This window comes from Dendrobates tinctorius, unplaced genomic scaffold, assembly GCF_039654945.1.
Source record: "Dendrobates tinctorius isolate UK_male_01 unplaced genomic scaffold, ASM3965494v1 ptg000128l, whole genome shotgun sequence".
NCBI lineage: Eukaryota > Metazoa > Chordata > Amphibia > Anura > Dendrobatidae > Dendrobates > Dendrobates tinctorius.
Genome location: NW_027361796.1, coordinates 18,449,023 through 18,463,626, shown reverse-complemented (window position 1 = coordinate 18,463,626; position 14,604 = coordinate 18,449,023). Strand labels below are relative to the sequence as shown.

Sequence of the window (14,604 nt, the reverse complement as noted above, 5' to 3'; positions counted from 1 at the left end):
CTCCCAATGAGCAGCTTGAAGTTTTTAAGGAAGCTGGGTGTGGTTCAATGTGATTCAATGTGAATCTGGGTGGTTATCGGGGTAGCAGATATAGATCCACGATATATGGAGTGGCAGTGTTGGAGGCATCTTTACCCCTGGTGACTTAGGTCTTTTTAGTACCGTATTTTTAGCTTTAGAAGACGCACCCCAAATTTGGTGATGGAAAAGAGAAAAAAAAATTATTATTAAATGAGGTCCGTCCTATAATACCAGTGTCTGTCATTAAATTTGTTAGGGTATGTTCACATTGCTTTTTCTGTACCAGAATCTGTGCCAGGAAACATGCAAAAGCTGCATCACATTTGAATAAAGACAGATTTGTGCAATGAAGAAAAAAAAAAAAATATTAACTACTGCTCCATGACAGGTAACCTGTACGCACCAAGTTAATGTAATGATGAGATGCTGGAAAGTAGATGTGAGGTGCTGGGTGTGGAAAGCTAAGTGGCAGATATGAATGTCTTTAAAAAGTATCAATGCATATTTAAATTCATCTCCTTAGGCTACCAGATTGTGAAGCTGCCGGCAGCAGCAGTGGTGAACCATCTACGTAAGTTCTATTTACCATTAGGTCCAAGTACTGTATTAGTAACAGATTAAATATAAGCATGTGCAGATATATCTGTGTATATCAGTTATTTAATCGGATAACAGGGTACACAGAGGCTGTCTGGATCATGTGTCCGGTGGATATACACATGCCTACTCAATGTATGTTGCATGCATTATTAGACGATTACTACCCACTAGTCTCTGAGCAGGTATGCAGGGTAGTCTCAGGGGCCGGCCTTATGTCCTCTTCCTGGTTGAGTAGTTTACATATACACAAATGTGTGCTATACATCAGGCAAGTGGATCTCTTCTGGGTCTCCACACTGTGTGCATATGCTGTGACTCAACCAGGAGCGTGGGGGGGGGCGGAGGGGGTCATGCAGCCAGCTCCATGGAGCCTCAGAAACCTGCTAAGCACTTTTTTTGTGTAGTGATGGGTGCTGGGGGGGTGGTTCCCTGGCCAAACAAGGTGGGGTGCTTTTGGTGGGTGGGGAGTCCTCACCTTATCACTGGTCATGCGGCAGGGATGACACTGTGTATGGATAGTGTTAGGATCTTGATCAATGGTGTAACTGGAAGCTCATGGGCCCCAATGCAAAGGCTCCAACGGAGCCCTCAATTGTTGCAAATCTGTAATAGCTTTAGTCTTTCTGTAGGCCAAAAGGGACTTTTGGGGCCCCCTAGCCACCAGGGCCCACGTGCGATTGTAACCCCTGCACCTATTGTAGTTACTCCCCTCATCTTGATACAATAGAAAATTATGTAGAGAGGATACTGGATATACAGGTATCTGACACTAATTATGAGCAAAAAGTTCTCTACTATGTGTCCCAATATGTGTGTCTATATCGGTTTCAGGTCCCACCTGCGAAAAAAACTGTCGGAGGCTGGGATGTACAACAAACATGATATAAAGTCCCCTATGCTGACAAGGTTTAAAACATATTTACAGGAGACCCATAAAGAGATTTCTGTTGAGGCAATGGTAAGTTTGATACGCTGTCAGGTTGCATGTAGATGAATACTCCTTAAAGAGACAAATCCTAATGTATGTGTGTTTAATTTCAGGTAGACAATGTTGCCAAATTTCTTTATTTCGTCAATCCGGAGGAAATCACCTTGGACTTTATAAACGAATTTGACAAGACAAAGGCATATTTTGATGAACTGACAAAGCAAAATACTTAGAATACTATTCAAAAATACCTACGAAATGTGCGCCAATTTGTAATTTTTGTGAGACAACTGCCCTGATATTGTGGATGAGAAGGAAACAAAAGCAAATGCAAAACGTTTTTAGAGGCATTAACCCCTTAACCAGGGGTATTTTTGGTTTTGCGTTTTCATTTTTCCCTCCCCTTCTTTCCAGAGACATAACTTTTTTATTTTTCTGTCTATATGGCCATGTGAGGGCTTATTTTTTGCGGGATGAGTTGTACTTTTAAATTACACCATTGGTTTTACCATGTCGTGTACTCGAAAATGGGAAAAAAATTCCAAGTGCGGTGAAATTGCAAAAAAAAGTGCAATCTCACTTGTTTTTTGCTTGGCTTTTTTGCTAGGTTCACTAGATGCTAAATCTGACCTGGCATTATGATTCTCCAGCTCATTACGAGTTCATAGACACCAAACATGTCTATGTCCTCTTATCTAAGTGGTGAAAAAATATTCCAAAGTTTGCTTAAAAAAAAAAAAAATAGCGCAATTTTCCGAGACTCGTAGCGTCTCCATTTTTCCATGATCTGGGGTCGGGTGAGGGCTTATTTTTTCCGTGCCGGGCTGACGTTTTAATGATACCACTTTTGTGCAGATACGTTCTTTTGATCGCCCGTTATTGCATTTTAATGCAATGTCTTGGAGACCCAAAAAACGTAATTCTGGCGTTTTGAATTTTTTCTCGCTACGCAGTTTAGCGATTGGGTTAATGCTTTTTTTTTTTTTATTGATATATCGGGCGATTCTGAACGAGGTGATACCTAATATGTGTATGTGGGATTTTTTTTACTGTTTTATTTTGATTGGGGTGAAAGGGGGATGATTGGAACTTTTTGGCTTTTTAATTTTTTTTATTTTTAAAGATTTTTTTACTTTTGGCATGCTTCAATAGCCTCCATAGGAGGCTAGAAGCATGCGCAACCCGATCGGCTCTGCTACATATGGGCGATGAGCAGATCGCCCATATGTAGCAGATTTACTGCTGTGCTTTCAGTGCCGACCACCGGGTGGCGCTGAAAGCCATATGCCTGGAACAACCATAGAGGTCTCATAGAGACCTCTGGTTGTCCAGGCAACATGACGCCGACCCCCGATCACGTGACGGGGCTCGGGGTTGAGGTCACTTCCGGCCCGGCGGCTGGAAATGCTATTTAAATGCCAGCTGTAAGCTTTGACAGCGGGATTTAACTAGTTAATAGGCGCGGGCGGACGGCGATTCCGCTCGCGCCTATTGCGGGCACATGTCAGCTGTTCATAACAGCTGACATGTCCCAGCTTTGATGCGGGCTCAGCGCCAGAGCCCTCATCAAATCATTGGACATTAAGGGGTTAAACAAGATTCAACAGGGACTCCATAAGACATGTAAAGGCATGAAAAGGGGGTAAGTATTGGAGTCATTGCTTGGATAATTTCCGTAAATTACAAAGTATTCGTAAGAATGAATGTGTGAAAGTAACTTTTTTTTTTTCCTTCTAATCACATAAAGGTTGGCTCCCCAGCCAATCACTAATCTAGAATGCTGCAAAATCCTAGAAGTGTCTAAAAAACATATCAACACCATATTTAAGAAGGCAAGATTGGATCAAATAATCTCCAACAATGAAAAGGTTCTAGCTGGATCATACCTCGTTGCAGTCCTCATTTTGAGACACAAACGCAAGCCATCGGTACCCAAAAACCTAACGGTAAGCAACTTATTATCATACTATTGACAGATATGATGTTGTAGAAGAATGGAAGACAGCGTCTCACAGATTGGTGCAGTATCAAAAAGCACTTTATTCCGCTCACAGCGCGCTTTTTGATACTGCAACAACCTGTGAGACGTTGTCTTCCGTTCTTCTACTATGTACCTGTGACTGGGTGGACTCCCCGGTTGAGACTTGCACCACGACCCTTGAGGTATATGAGGACTTCAGATTGCTGGGTGCAATAGATCACCAACCATTTTTGTGTAGATATGATTGTGTGTCATATGCAATGTATTTTCTATGTTTGTCATCCAATAGGTAAAACATTGGATGCAAAAGAAAGAGGTAAGAGACCGTGAAGAAAAAAAAATTCATGGCTGTTCACATAGGACACGATATAGTTATACTGGACAATGAGGAGGTGAAGGTACGTGTTAGAAATCCTTGGAGAAAACATGAAGAGTATATATTTCAGTGTTCTACATATATCGAATCCATAATTTATTGTTTTACGCTAACAGCTTTTTAGAACATATTTTGAAAAAATACAGCTGACACTGGATAAAGTGCAATCAACCGGGGGCGTGTCCTAGCTGGCCATGTGAGAGGACGCTCATGAGAGAGCTCCCGCTGCCATTGAAGGATTAATCCTGTGCAGGCTTTATTACCTGCCCTAAATCAAGTGTTGACTGCTGTCTGGAGGTCCCAGGACCAAAGGAGTGCAAGTCGGTTGGTCCGCAGAGGGAGAAATGACCAGGAGAAGACAGGGAGATGCGGGTGGAGGAGGCAGGAGCAATCCAAGATGGCGCCGCGGCCAGGGAGGACGCTGCAAAAGCTAACGCCGCATGTCAGAAACGCATGGCGGCCACTGCAAAGCACAAGCAGATTGCAAGGGTGGAAGCGGTGGAGGAGGCAGAAACACCAGGAGGAGATACAGAGGAGGAGGCGGTGTCTTCGGAAGATGAGACTGAGGTACAGACGGGGGCAGGGGAAGGCGTTATGGCTGTGGTATCAGAGGCTCAGAATGAAGAGAGATCAGGAGGGGAGCTGACCCTGAGGGATGTTTTCAATTTGGTTTCCTCATGTAAGCAGACTCTGCAGGAGGTGAAAGGTGAAATAGCTCACATAAATAAAGCTCTGCAGAAGGTGGATAAGCGCATGGGTGCAGTAGAGGAGAGGGTGAGCACTGCAGAAGACCATGTTGTAAAGCTGAGAAAATTTGCTCAGGCACTGTCAGAACTGACTGCCAAAAATGAGGACCTGGAGAACAGGTCTAGAAGGAATAACCTCCGTATTGTGGGTCTGCCAGAAAAAACAGAAGGGAGAAATCCCACTGAGTTTATTGAATGTTGGCTGAGGGAGAAGATTGGAGCTGAGATGCTGACAAAAGTCTTTGCCGCGGAAAGGGCTCACAGGGTCCCCCCACAGCCCCCTGCCCCGGGTGCTAACCCCCATACTATGCTTGCTAAAATACTGAACTACAGGGACAGAGACATTATTCTCAGGAGGGACAGAGACATTATTCTCAGGAGGGCCAGAGACGTGGAGGATCTAACTGTCGACGGACAGAGGATTGCCATTTATCCGGATTATTCAGCTGCGGTCCAAAAGCAGAGAATGAAGTTTACTGGGGTCAAGAGACTTTTGATAGAACTGGGGGTGCAGTACTCCATGCTGTTCCCGGCAAAGTTGCGAGTGGTAGCCTTTGAAAAAGTCCAGTTTTTTCTTTCACCACAGGACGCGACCCAGTGGATGGATATTAATGCTAAAAAGTTACAAGCTAAAGGGGACTGAGCACCTGTGCTAATTCGGGTGGGAGTTGTTTTTCATGCCTAGAATGGGAGAGATGAGTCTTCTTGCTACATGCTCCCTTTTGGCATTGCTTGCAGATTTTGGAATGTTTAGTTTGTATTTACAGGCTCTTTTTGATGTTGTTGTTATATACAGTTTGGGAGGAGGTGGTGTTCTGACATGGAGTGCTGCGGCGACGCAATGTAATCTCTCTTTAATGTGGAATGTTTTAGTGGTTCCTGCACTAATGTACAGAGTTTTGGTTTTGATAGTGGCGGGAGGGGAAAGTCGAACAAAGAGTGTGTGTATTGGTGCAGAGGAGCCCCGCGCTCAATGAGAGGAAGAGACTATAGTTTTGGGAGGGGAGGGTCCAGAAGACTGCTTGTATGGAAGGGAGGGGTTGATGTACAGTATTACATTTAAGTGATGTTATAGGGGTTCAGATTAAAGTTCTGAGCTGGAATGTAAGGGGTCTGGCTGATAGGACGAGGAGGGTGGCTGTCCTGCAGTATGTTCAAGACCAGAGGGCTTCTTTGATATGTTTACTTGAGACGCACTTGGTGCGAGAGAGTAGATATGTTGAAAAGGAATTGGATACAGAAGGCTTATCACTCCACCTTCTCTACGTACTCAAGGGGGGTGTCGGTCTTAGTTCCCATGGGGACAAGATATGAGGAAATGGAAGTGCATGTTGATGCGGATGGACAATATGTGGTGGTGTTATGTAAGATGTTTGGGGTGCTTTTGTGTGTTGTCGCCATGTATATCCCACCCCCATATTCAAGCAGGAAAATCAGAGAAGTGATGGAACTGACTGGTATGCCTCTTGATTATTGGGGATCTCAATAATGACGACTTCTGGGACAAAAACAAGAACATTCAAAATAGGACACAGGGTCATGTCACCCCATTTGGCACATATATACAGGAGATTGGGTTAGTTGATTTGTGGAGGGTGAGACAAATTGGGGAAAGGGGGTACTCATGTTATTCACCGGCACATAGCACCCTGTCTAGAATAGACATGGCTTTGGGAAATGAAATGATGGATTCAATGGTGAAGGTGGTGAGGTACCTGCCCAGGGCAGTCTCGGATCACTGCCCAGTTGAGGTGGAGTTGCGGTCGGCCGAGATACTGGTTGGGCACAGGGGAGAGTGGAAAATTCACCCTAACTGGTTGAATAGCTTAGATCTAGAGGGGATACAACGGGAGGTGGTGGAGTATTTTACCTTTAATGAGGGTAGCGCTGAGATGTCCATTGTCTGGGATGCTATGAAGGCGTATCTGAGAGGGTTATTATTTAGGGATATTAGTAGATGTAAGGCAAAGATTAAGCAGCTGGAGAAGGAAGCGATAGAGAGGTTAAAGGAAGCTGACGAAATGGTGGAAGCTAGAAATAGAATGAAGGTTGCACAAAAGAATGTATATGAAATCTTCCTAAACCGAGCCGAAAGGAGAAGGGAATTCCAGCAGCTGGCTTTTTATCAAGATGGTGACAGTGTGGGACACATGTCAGTGGGTACCTCACGTGCATTCTCTGTTTTCGGGGGATGGCACTAGAGTGTCGGAAAGTGCGGACATTTTGAATGTTTTCACTGAATTTTACACAGATTTGTACTCCTCTCGGGAGGGAGCGTCGGTTGAGGATACTGTGGCTTTTTTAGAGGGGATTGAACTTCCCAGACTGGAGAATGAGGACAGAGAATGTCTGGAGGCTCCCTTCACTGAGGAGGAGTTGAGAAGGGCCCTGGGGTCAATGACGAAAGGGAAAGCACCGGGGATGGATGGGCTTCCAGTCGATATTTTTAAAGGGATGGAAGAGGTGTTGATACCAAAAGTTAAAGTGGTGTTGGAAGAGGCCAGAAGTAAGGGGATCTTGCCGTTGTCTGAGAGAAGCTATAATAGTCATCATCCCAAAGGAAGATAAGGATCCTCAGATGCCAGAATCATATAGACCAATTTCACTACTCACAACGGATGTTAAACTCCTGGCCAAGGTGTTGGCGATTAGGCTGTCGGGTGTTTCTAAATTAGTACACCCAGACCAGTCTGGATTCATGCCTGACACGTCTACAGCTGTCAACCTGAGAAGGCTTTTCTTGAATATGCAGTTGCAAGCTGATAACTCTGGCCAGAGGATGGTTGGATGCCCATAAGGCATTTGACAGTGTGGAATGGAGCTATTTATGGCAAGTGTTGCTTCATTTGGGATTCGGCCCAAAATTTATTTCTTGGGTTCGGTTATTATATACGCAACCACTGGCTAGGATAAGAGTGAACGGAATGCTATCACACGCGGTAGAACTTCACAGACGGACGAGGCGGGGGTGTCCGCTCTCCCCTCTTTTGATTGCGCTAGCGATGGAACCACTGGCCGCCAAAATTCGGCAATCAAGGGAGGTCTCCAGATTCAAATACGGCCTGGTAGAGGAAAAAATTGCGCTATACGCAGATGATATCTTGCTATTTCTAAGTGACCCAAAAAATTTGCTGGGTAACGCCATACAACTTATTGAAGGGTTTGGGAGGTTGTCGGGATTGGTGATCAACTGGGGTAAATCCAATATGTTTGTAATAGACGACACGATGGAAGGTTTAAGGGGAACAGTAGAGGAGGGCAAGCTTAAAGTAGTGGATCAATTTAAGTATTTAGGAATATGGGTATCGCTGCCAATCACAGATTAGTTACAGAAAAACTTGACCCCCATGTTAGATGCTCTCAAGGCGAAAATAGGAGCTTGGATTAAGTTGAAACTGTCGGTAGTAGGCCGGGTTAATTTAATTAAAATGATTCTGATGCCCAAAATTTTGTACATTCTGCATAATGCACCTGTCTGGATATTTCGGGGGAAATTTAGACAAATAAACGTCCTGTTCAGGAGACTGGTGTAGGGGAAGAAACACCCTCGTATTAGACTGGAAACCCTTCAACGCCCTAAGGATGATGGGGGGTCTGGCCTTGCCTAATCCTGAAATATACTTCCTTGCGACCCAGTGCCAGCACTTGAGAGGGTGGTCGCTTGAAGCGACTTCCGGTGGGATGCAACACATTTTGGAAAAACTGACAAATCGGTGTCCAGTGGTACAATGTTTGGAGGATGGCTCACTGGGGGTGCTTGGGTAACAACTCCCCACATTATCTCTGATAAACTCTGGAGAAGGGTTAAACAAATTCGGGGGGTTACTGGCCTGACCCGGTTCTCGCCAATTTGGGATAATATTAATCTACCAGAATTCAGATGCATGGGAAGACTGGGCGAATGGCAAGAGAGGGATCCAATTTGTTTTCCAGATTGTGGACCCACAGGGACTGAAATCCTTTTCTCAGCTACAATCGGAATTTGGGCTCAGAGATTCGGGTGGGTTCCATTATGCACGGATGAAGCACACATTTATAGCTCAGTGTAAGTTATAATCTTGAAATACAGGGGGATATTGTCTTGGAGTATGTATGTGGGAAGGAGTCTACAAGTGGTGTATGGGGATCTGTTGCATGCTTTCCTATGGAAATTCCCAATTGGTGCCAGGGCCAAGTGGGAGGGTGATTTGGGCCCTTTGGAGGATGAGAGATGAGAATCCGCTCTGGGGTGGATCACAAAATTATCGCTGAGTGAGCCGTATAGACTGTCTCAGCTCTATATAATACACAGTGTACAAATCCCCGGAGGTACTGTTCAAGGCTGGTCTAAGAACAACGTCTGAATGTCCCCGATGCCAAAACGAAGGTGCAGGCATATTTCATATAATGTAGACGAGGTTGTTTTCTTTCTGGATGGTGGTCTTGTGTCGGGTAGAGCGAGCGAACAGATGTGTCGTTCCAAAGGATCCAGTGGTATGTTTGTTGGGTGATGTGGATGAGATTATAGTAGATAATACCTTGAAGACCGCAAAAGCCAGACTACTCTATATGGCTCGGAAAGTGATTGCGAGAACTTGTATACAAGAGGAGCCGCCCTCGAGAGAATAATATCTTAAATATGTGAAAAATACCATTATGCTAGAAAAGGGGGTTTACAAAAAAGAGGGAAAATTGGCGCTATATGAAAAGCTATGGTTGCCTTGGCTAGAGTTTGGTTAAGATCTCGGATATATGCTGGGGGGGCCTGGAGGTACCTTGAATATGTGAGATGCTACCTGTAATGTCACGAATAGTGGAAGGATTTTACTAACCTTTATTTTTCTCTACAGATGAATATATGAACAATACAAGCGGTCTAATAGGGTTGGGGGGGTTGTTAGTACATGGGGGTGTTAATATGTTAAAATTACCTTTGGAAAATTTGCATTTTGATATGTTTTTTCTGAATAAAAATCTACTTGAGAAAAAAAGTGCAATCAACCACCGTCGAGCAATTTTTTCTTTCTCAATCTGGCCAAGGTTTGAAAAATCCATCAGCAGACCTTATGCGATTCCATAACAAGTGGAAAGGGAGAGAAACACAGGTCCTTATTTTTTAAAATAAGGCAAAGTGAAAATATATAAAATTAAATAAATATTTATTATTAATTATAAATATTATACACCAACTGTCTGCTTCCCATAGAAACCAATCTGAACTGTTTCCATGTCCTAAATTGCTCAGGTAAAATGAAAGTTGATCTGTGCTTAGTTGCTCTAGGCAACTAATAATTTTTACTTTAGATTGTATGAATACATTTTCAATATAGTCTTAGTGGCCCTTTACCCACTAATAATAATATTCATTTATATAGCACTATTCATTCCAAATCGCTTTACATACATTTGCAACCCTGTCCCCATTTAGGCCCACAATTTAAAACATCCTATCAGTATGTGTCTGGAGTCTGGGAGTAAACCCAGGCAAACATGGGGAAAACATACAAACTCCTTGCAGAAGTTGTCCTTGGTGGGATTTGAACACACCAAGGACAACATCTGCAAGGATGCAAGGCTGCAGTGCTAACCACAGCCACCCCGCCTTGTTTAAAGTGTTTGTTTGCAGCGAAATCATGGACATACAGTGGCAGGTTTGTGGCTGGGTATAAATGAAACAATACATCCATGATTTCATAGCCATCAGAGATCTGCCGACCAATCTTTGAACAAATCTCTCTGCATGTAAAGGGGCTTTTGCCCATAATAACAATTCCTTTCTTCTCAGGTTCAAGCTGCCCGTTATGACGCACCAGAAAGCGATTTCTGCATATAAGTATTGGGCAGATGAGATGCCAAAGGACACTCGTTCCCTCACAGCTGATTATCTATACTATGAGTCCCTCAAGCACCAGATTGTCTTGACGGATTTAGTAGAAGGAATGAAACAATTGGTGAAAATGGAGGAAAACAAGGAAGGAGAAACATCTGGGTAACTGAGGCTGGTTTCACATCTGCGTTTGAGTGGTGTGCGTTTGTATGCGTAGCAATCCTGATGCAGATCTTCTCCCTATACTTAACATAGGAACGCATTCTGATCAGGATGCAGATGGGTGCGTTGTTTTCATTACCTCCCAAAACGCAACTAGCTGCGATTTTGGAGTGCTTGAAATATCTGCAGCCATCCTGATCTGGTGCAGTGGGTCACAGCAACATATGAAAGTCAATGTAGACGCACTGTCATCAGGATGCTTGCGTTCACAGCGCAGGTGGATTTGACACTGAGCATGCCCGGAGATAGAAAGAGAAAGTTCTCTCTTTTTCCCACATATTTTATTTTTTTTTACATTTGCCAGTATGTCTTCTTTCTCCCATCTATCCTCTATTCTCCCTCCAATCTCCTCTGCCCCTGAGGTCAGAAGTTCACATTCCAACCACATCCTGATCAGGATTTTGTGACATGCCTTTGCATCAGGATGCGGAGAATATCCTGATGCAAATGCCTCTGCACAAATCCTGATCAGGATGAAACGTCAGTGTGAAAGCACCCTGAATACACAATCAGCCCCACCAACCACCTTCCATAGCATCAGATTTGAGCAATGACTATTTCAGTTCAATCGACTTATTCATTCCAGTGATTTCCCTGATGTTTCCTGAGCCAATTTTGAAAATACACTATATGACAATGTCAAGAGAAACAATAGAGGCATTTAAAAAGCTCAAATCATAAAAGTCCTTGAAAAACCTTTTAACATACCATCTCTTATTTTGACTTCACAGAGAAAGTGTCTCCAAGAGGCCAAGGACCAGCGCTGCACAGGGATCGGACAGCAGTGAAGGGTCGAGCACATAGGGCCACAGTGAAGAGGAGCAAAGCAGTGATGAGGAAACTGTGTCCACGCAGTCTGTTTCAGAAGCTGACAGATATGCACGCAGTAGCAATATACCATTCTCCACCTAAAATAAGAATGTAGAAAAGTAAACCGGGAGCATGCAAAATTTCTGCAAAAGAAATGGCTCTTCAAATCAGAAAAAATTAAGAACAGATGCTGTTGGTAAGTTTTTAAAGTTTACACCCCCCCATTCCAATCCATCTACAGTAGATGGCACTGTTCCAGGCCTATGCTTATATAGAAAATGTGTGCTGATTATTCTATAAAAAATTTTTTTCGTATTTAGAATATTTCAAGAGAGTCCCCAACAAAAAAAGAATTGGCGAAGTATGCAAAAGAACGGGGATGGGACACAAATGTTCAAGCCATAAAAGAAGTGCAAACGCTTGGAAACCCCATGGGTGAAGGCACAAGCCCAGTTTTAAAGATGAGGAGATCAAAGAGCTTGTGTTAACACAGAAATGGAAGGGACTAATTATAACAGAAGACATTGGCAAAGGTGGACGTACCGTAAAGACCATCCGTGCTTTTAAAAAGGGTCAAGTGGTATGTGACTATCATGGGGAACTTATGGACCATCAAATTGCGGAAAAGCTGCAGAGAATGCTGACCGGAACATCATATATGTACTTTTTTAAACACAAAGACCTAAAATTATGCATTGATGGCTCCAAAGAGCCCTGTGATTATATGTGGATGGCAGAGTCCACTTTTGGAAGGCTGATCAATCATCAGCCCACCAATTTCAATCTAAACGCAAAGGTTTGGTCATATGGAGATGGGTCACCAACAATTCTATTTTTAGCAAATCAAGATCTTAAGCCAGGAACAGAAATCTTCTTTGATTATGGTGTCCGAAAAAAACAGTTTGGAGAAGGGGCGGAATTAGACTGGCTAGACGATTAAAATTTTACATGGGTTAACAAATCTGTGTACTTTATATATTAGGTTTATGGGTGGACAAAGGGACAGTTGACTTATATTATTGTAATTCGTTTTTTCAATAATAAAGTTGGTATTTTACTGTTGAAGTGTTTGTACTATCACTTATAATTGCTTCTCAACTAATCTGTCCATCCTGGTTGCTTCTGACCAGAAAATGTGACTGCATCAGCCAATCACAGGCCATAGTTAACCGGATTTACCCAAAGTCCATTTTCCCTAAACTGGGTAAATCCAGTTAATTTGTAGCATATAGCGCAGTCGGTAACCGAAGTCCATTTTTCCCTAATCCGGTGAACGACTGCTACTACTTAACCGGAATTACTCAAAATGAAGGGACTGTCGTTTTCTCCTTCGCCTCATTGGGGGACACATACTGTGGGGTGTACGCTTCTGCCGCCAGGACGCTGACACTAAGTGAAAAAGAGAGGTTAGCTCCTCCTCCGCCGTATACACCCTCGCCCCTATTGCGGGCGGAAATCAGTTTTTTGCTTAGTGTCCTTTGGAGGCACACACGTCTGGATGTCTCCAGACTATTTTTTTTTTTTCTTTTCTTCCCATGAAGATGAGACAGGGGCGACGGATACTATTGAAAGGGTCCGATCTCCCCAAACCATCAACGGGCGAGAACGCGTTGAGTAACATCTCTGCGTATCCTTTCCCGCACCATGGGACATAGCTCTGTCTTTTTCCCCAGACTTCTATTTTCCTTTTTTTTTTTTTTATGAAGATAAGACAGGGGCAACACATCCTATTGAAAGGATCCGATTTCCCCAAACCATCAGCGGGCGAGCACATGCGAGTATCCCTCCACGTATCCTCTCCCGCGACGTGGGACATAATGCCGGACTTAGCCCTGTCCACCCCTAGGTATTGAAACCATGGTGTAATACTATTGTAGGAACTCGAGGATTCTGATAGCGTGGGGCAATGAACAGACAGAAGCGGTTTACTTTAGTGCAAATAGTGTATTTTATAACAGCAGTGACACCCAAAAACAATATGCTGATAACCTGAAATGAGACAAGTCCTAAAGCTACGGTATATAGCAATTCAGTAAAGTTCCTAAAACAGGGTCCTCATAAACATGTGATCCAAGGTGAGTAACACTCAGGTGATGTGGCGCAGTTCACAACGTAGTGATGCAGAGAGTCCAATCAGGTATGTAGCAAGCACAGGGAAGTCCAGAACAAGTCTATAGGTAAATCCCAGATGCAGCAAGAGCACAGGAAAGTCCAAAGGCTGATTCACAAGTTGATCCCTGGAGCGGCATGAACACAGGCGAGTCCAGAAACAGGTTCACATTAAGGCATACGGTAGGTGACAGTTCCGACTGCTCTCATTGGGGAAGAGTGAAGGGTTAAGAACCACACATAGTTCAGGAATACAGTTCTTACCAGATACCGTGAACCAAGGGTAAAGTTCCAAAGATGAGTGCAGCTTTCATACAGAGAACAGGGAATGTCCAGAGCCACAGCAGAAGCACACTCAGAAACCAGCAGCACAGCTGAAGGAAGCAGAATACTCCAGCAAGGAAAGGCAGCACCTGAGCTGGTTTTATACACATGAACAGGAAGTAGGGCACACAAAAACCGCAACCTCCATCTTAACAAAGGGCAAATTCATTCACAAGGTGATTTAGAAAACCCGGAATACTGACACATGGGCTTGCACAGAGGCACAAGACTAGTCTGTGCGGCCCCCACTGCTCCACCAACGCTAGACGGCGGTGCTGCACGGCGGCGGATGGTCCCTCTCCTCACCGCCTGAAGGGGTTAGATGGAGCTAGGGTGCCTGTACCATCATATTTTTATCGAGGCCCCCCTCACATACCTGGCCTCAGGCTGAATCGGTGAGGAGAGGGTACCTGCAAAGATCAGAGGGCTGGAGCCCCCAACCGGCAGAAGCCACCAGCCATGCAAGGCGGGAGTGGCTGGATCCGTCAGGCGGCGCCACGCCAGTTAGTTGTGCCTTGGAACCGCGCCTCCTCCCCTGGTTGGGTAGGGGAAAAAATTGAGGCCGGAGCTAGGCCGCGCCAGATGTCCCGCCTCCGGGCCGCGCATCACTTCTGGCGGCCCACCACGCACTCGGCGGCGGCTAAGAAATTTGGGCCCCGGCTTTGGAGCGTGGCTAGGCCG

The 14,604-nt window shown here is 44.4% G+C and overlaps 1 long non-coding RNA gene across 1 annotated transcript in view; it reads right to left on the bottom strand.

Annotated features, from left to right (window-relative positions):
* Positions 1 to 14,604, bottom strand: part of LOC141047575 (uncharacterized) — a 149,734-nt gene that overhangs the window by 119,392 nt on the left and 15,738 nt on the right. Inside the window, exon 2 of the long non-coding RNA XR_012219837.1 lies at positions 11,389 to 11,588. This is a non-coding gene — a long non-coding RNA (uncharacterized lncRNA). The remainder of the gene's footprint in view (positions 1 to 11,388; positions 11,589 to 14,604) is intronic.